This window comes from Artemia franciscana, chromosome 9 (genome assembly GCF_032884065.1).
Source record: "Artemia franciscana chromosome 9, ASM3288406v1, whole genome shotgun sequence".
NCBI classification, from domain to species: domain Eukaryota; kingdom Metazoa; phylum Arthropoda; class Branchiopoda; order Anostraca; family Artemiidae; genus Artemia; species Artemia franciscana.
This window is the reverse complement of record NC_088871.1, coordinates 42,821,713-42,827,343: the sequence shown is the minus strand read 5'-3', so window position 1 is coordinate 42,827,343 and position 5,631 is coordinate 42,821,713. Positions and strand designations below refer to the sequence as shown.

The 5,631-nt window shown below is 35.4% G+C and overlaps 1 protein-coding gene across 1 annotated transcript in view; it reads right to left on the bottom strand.

Moving 5' to 3' along the window:
* Positions 1-5,194, bottom strand: part of LOC136031443 (tryptophan--tRNA ligase, cytoplasmic-like) — a 71,694-nt gene extending 66,500 nt beyond the window's left edge. The window contains exon 1 of the mRNA XM_065711036.1: positions 5,149-5,194. The gene's annotated coding sequence lies outside the window, so the exon portion shown is untranslated. The remainder of the gene's footprint in view (positions 1-5,148) is intronic.
* Positions 5,195-5,631: the final 437 nt, after the last annotated feature.

Genomic DNA, 5,631 nt, shown 5'->3' with positions numbered 1-5,631 from the left:
AAACTGCTTTTTACATATATTCCAACACCTCTCCTGCAGGCATTGGACTCAATGTTAGATATGAGCTGGTATCCACTGATTTCAAGCGCTTGGGCTGTAAGAGGCTGTTTCACATTTTTGGGGCATATCTCAGATATGGCTGCAATATCAACTGTTTATTTTGCTAGGCGGAGATGGAGTTCTGGAACCTTGTTAAAGAGGCCATCAGTGTTTGCACTAAGAATCCTTAATTTTCCAATATCATTTGCATGACGAGTTGCACTTTTGGTTGCACTGTGCAGAGATGATTTATTAGCAAAAAATACACCAGCAGAAAGAGGCTCAGTTGATGAAGCACCAGAAGAAACTGTTGAATTAGCACTGAAAAAATGGGAACTACTTGAGGACAACTCATTAATACATGAAACATCATCATCAACTGAAACAAACAAACTATTTACACTCTCATCTGGTGACAATAGTCTGTCCAGATGAGAAACATTACTGCTTAGTCCAAAATCATCCCCTGCTGTGGAACTGCAGTCTGCAGCAGGTCTGCGTTGTTTTTTATGATGATTTCTAAGTTCCTGATTACAAGATTTTTTTTCACTTGACGCTGTTCTCTCTTTCAGTTGCAGAACAAGCTCTCTATGTTTAAGATGGTCCTCCCTGGATTGGTTGGATCGATGTCCGCTCTGAGTTCAAACAATTTCTGAAGGATTTTTTTCTTAACCTTGAAATTGGACACTGTAAAAATTACTGGTGGAGGACATTGGTTTGGGGTTGAATTTGGACAAGATGGCAGACGTCTAACATTAATTAGCTCGCCAGGATTGATGCAATACTGCTGCACTAAATAATCTTGAATAAAAATAGATGGGTCACCAGACACTGGTATTCCAAGTGCAATAATATTTAATTTTCGACTATCACAATTCTTTTCAGCTCAAACTATTCATATAATATTGGATGCACTCAGGGCTGAGACATTAGCAGATTTGATTTCTTCTTGGGCAATCAACTGATAGTCTTTTCATCACACTTTGTGGAGAGGTTTTGCTCAATAGTAACCACTTTAGTGTTTAAAAGTTTGAAGTCAGCTTTCAATGTATCCATGGTACTATTGACCAGTTCAGTTAGCGTCTGGGTGATAGTTGTCTGGAATGGCAACATGGCGGCTGAAACGGCAGACATTATGTTGGCTACACTGGAGGCATGAGTTGTTGAGCTTGTAAGGCATTTAGAACAATGCCATGCGCACTCAACCTTACTAGTAGCCAAGCTCAATGCAGCAAATTCTTCATCATTCAAATTTAAACAAATAGCACATGTCCATTTGCTGCAAGAGTCACACTGCAAACATTTAGAACTTTCGTCAAGGCATGTCAGGCATTTCATACAGCAGTCTGACTTGGAGGGGCTTTCTTGAATGCGCTTTTCAGGTCTTTTTCCCAATTCATCAGACATGCCAACACTTTTTACTGTCGATTTTGGCATAATATTGGCAACACTTATTACAACTTTGAAGAAAAAAAAACAGTTGAAAGATAATCAATACTAATTCAGTGACATAGCACTTATCACAAATAAAGTAATTGTCTAATAAAAAACAGAATAAGACAAAAATGGTATTATTTTGTTAAGCGTTTTTTTCTGCATCCATTAGTATATAACACATTGGGAAAGAAACACTCTGTCTATAGGAAATATTGGATAAATTTAAACTAGGTCACAGCACATCAATAGAGTTTGTATCACCATCATCAACTGATTGTAGGCTACCAACCATCATCAACTGACTTGTAGGCTAATGAAGGCTATTGGGATTTTAGCCAAATTATCAACAAAATGGTTCAGATTATCAAGTAGAGGTTGATTATTGTTTATTTCTGTTGTTTATATAAACAATGATTAGAATATTGATACTTATTGATGATAGGATAGTCCATGATACTGATAGTCCAATATAATATTGATACTGTTGTGAAAGATCAAAAGAACTATCTCCAGAAGATACCCAAAAGTATTTATGAAGCTCCACAAGGCACTAGTTTGCCCACCCATAGAGGTTGGAATGTTCCTGGTGTCACCCTACTCCAAGAAAACATAGACAGAGTTCAGCAAAGGGCAATCAAAGTGGTTGAAGGCCTCAAACAAATGCCATATCTTCATACATACATATATGAAGATTTACATAATTTGATGTTGATTACTCTTACATGCTAGAGGAAATATGGCAACATAATTTCCAAAAATATTCTTCCTGATCTCCTTGTCCCCACTGGAACATTTAGTGATTAGAGAGTATTCCAAAAAAAAATCTTCAACAAATACTCTTCAACCCAATAAATAAGCCTTTTCTTCAGCCAGTAAGTAACAAACTTGTAGAATCTACTCTGAAGATACAGTGGCTGCTGATTTGGTAGATGCATTCAAGCAAAATCTTGACAAAGAATGACTACAGCAGGAGTACAATCAAGAAGCTCTTGACTCATCAACCCAAATATAGCAAGCAACTTCATGAAACAACCTATAGAAGTCATCATAGAGCATTACAAGGAAGAAAAATCTTTACATTTGCTCCAAGCAGTAATTTATGATAATTCTTCCATTGTTGCATTCCTTTTATATTTAGTCAATGCACTGATAAAAAAAAAACTGTACCTATCTATTAGCCAGTACACACTTGAGAATTTGGATCTACATGCATGGGGTTGAAACAGCAGAGATGATTGGGAGATAAAGAGGATATACATAGTTTGGGCTGAATACCAACTAAATATTTACTAAGATATAGCTTTCCACTGAGCTGAAGCTAATTGTCTGTGTATACAAATAGCAATAAACTGCTTATTGTCTGATTTTATAGATCCACATTCTTGTGTGTGTAGGCTACTACCTAACAGGTAAGTACCAAAATAATATTTGGTACCTCAACTCCTTGATTTTTTGCAGGCATTCAAAGTCATAGTTGCAAAGTTTACAAATAGATGGTAATAATGCAACTTTTAGGAAGCAATAGTATTCTAAGATTAAGGGCTCAAAATGTAATTTCCTTCAGAAAGGGTGATCATTGAATTACAAAAGAGCATAAAGGAGGAATCAAGTGATCTATTCCCTCCTATTCTAGTGAAATTATTGGAATGACATATTTACTGAATTCTCAAAAAGAGCCAGAAACCTGTTGAAAATGATATCACTTTTGTTTTAGGATGATTTCAGGCACTTCTTAAAATTAGGTTAGGGTTTAGCACCTTTGAGGGCTCAAAATTTGATTTATCCCCAGAAGCAATAACTGAATTATGAAAGAACAAAAAAACATGAGGTGATGTATTTACTTTCATCCTTGCAAAATAATGTTTAAAACTGCATATTTAACATAAACAAGTGGCAGATGGCAAAATTCTTGGGGAATATATAATTTGGGCTATATATTTGTACAGATAAAGTAGGCCTGTAGTGGAAGAATCCTTAAAATGTGTTAACTATAATTTTCCAGCATATCATAAAGTAAGAATGGGCAATGTTTATATCAATAGATTATTTGGTAAAATTCTAGTTAATTGACTTCTTGCTATCTTGGAAAGGGTTTAGGCTAGGAAAATGAAACTTTCAGGGATGAATCTACAGACTAAAGTATGTCCCAGGAAAGTATTTTGAAGAAACAACCTCCACTCCTCCTCCCTCCAGAGGGCCCTGACCTTTGATGACCTTTAAAAGTATGTGTGTAATAAAAGTGAGACCTTGCAAAATAGATCTTCTGCTTAATTGAAGTACAAAAAAATTGTTTTCAGCTTCATAACTTTGCTGAATTCCATTTTATAAGGTTTTAAAGATGTGTAAATACATTTCCTAAATTTTGAAAAAAAACAAAACATTGATGTGGCTCAAAATTCTACTCAAATAACAGGAATTGCATTTTCAGAACTAAAGGCAGAGAAAAAGCAACTAGTGACTGAAAATTAAGGTAAATGTTGTTTTGTCAAAATTTCAATAGGTATAGACCTGTCATGTAGGCAAATTTCAGGGCCCTCAAGAGGAAGAAGGAGTAAAGGTGGGAACTTTAAATTACCTTCCCAGGACATACTTTAGCATGTAGACCCATCCCTGAAAGTTTCATTTTCCTCATCTAAACCCTTTCCAAGATAGCAAGAAGTCAATTAACTAGAATTTTACTGATTATTCAGATAGAACTTTGTGTTTGGCTCAAGCACTAAGTAGACCTATTGGGAATCCAAGCAAAACTCTGGTTTCAGTCTCTCTCTGCTGAATGCCAAGTTAGTGTCATAAGATTATAATGAGCAGTCAGAATTTGGATAGACACAACACTAATGCCCTTGCCCTCTGGTTGCTGTCTAACAGAATTCCATATGCCAGAACTTATCTCTTCAGTAAAAACTTACCTCTACAGTCAGAATTGCATCTTGAATCCAAATTTAAGGTATAGGCCTATATAAGCTCCTTCACATAAGGAAATGTTAAGAAAACAATTCTTACTTTATAGGCCTAATATGCAGAATAATCATAGTTAACACAGTTTGCACAGTGAGAGTTCATTTCTGACACACATGAATGTTAAATTTGGATTCAGAATTCAATTCTGACTTAGAAGGTAAATTTGTTTCTTAACTACCTGAATAGTCTGTTATTATAGGCTAAACTTTAGCCATAAGAATTATGTTCTGATTTCTTGATTCTTTCTCAACAGCCTAAATTGTAGATATAATAACATAATGTATCCTTTAGGAAGCCACTCTTTTCTAATAATATACTAGGCATATTCTACATTCCAGGCTCTGTCTATAGGGTCCCAGATCTTTTCAGGTAGCATACAATAATATTAACTCATTATTTCAGAGAGTATATAGGCTATGCAGATTTTTATAGGAGGTTTCATTCACGAATGAAAACAATTATAAACATATTTTCCAATTATGAATATATTTTCCAATTATTCCAGAATCATTTGGTAAAAATAGCCGGGGCCTAACATATTCCAGAGAATCTTAGCCACATTTATGCAGGCTAAGCTCTGTACAGGTGCAAAAATTAAAAACGCCATGAGTATGAAAATAATAATCCAAATGAGAACTAGCATATTAGGTTTATCACAGTTTTACCAGTTGTCTAGTCCTCCCCCCCCCCAAAAAAAAAAAAAAATTAAGAAACCTGTCAGTTTTCATCAGCCAGTATCTAAAGAACCTTGCAAATCCTTTTTCTATCTGACCGTGCCTACCTTTTGCAGGATTAAATAATTCTTGCTATAAAATAGGTAGCGTTTGCTAAAAAAGCGTCATCCAAGTTACTAAGTCAATGGTAGAGATAAAATGTATATAATGCAGACATTCAACAATTTTATGATACCGATTAATTAAGTGTTTGTGCTTATCTATCTCCAGATTTTTAGGCTTCTAGCATGCATCAGAGCAAAGCCATTCAAAGAGGGGGTAGCTGCCCCGGGCGCCATTTTACCTGAATGCTCTTTTTATTTTTGGACACTCAAGGTAAAACATACTTATATTTATTGGAGCTTTCAATTATGATGAAAAAATGGCGATCTCACTTTTTCGTTTGGATGTTTTGGGGGGAAAGGAACACGAGAAAGGTCTAGCTGTCCTCCTTTCTGTTTGGTCACTTAAAACGGCACTTAAA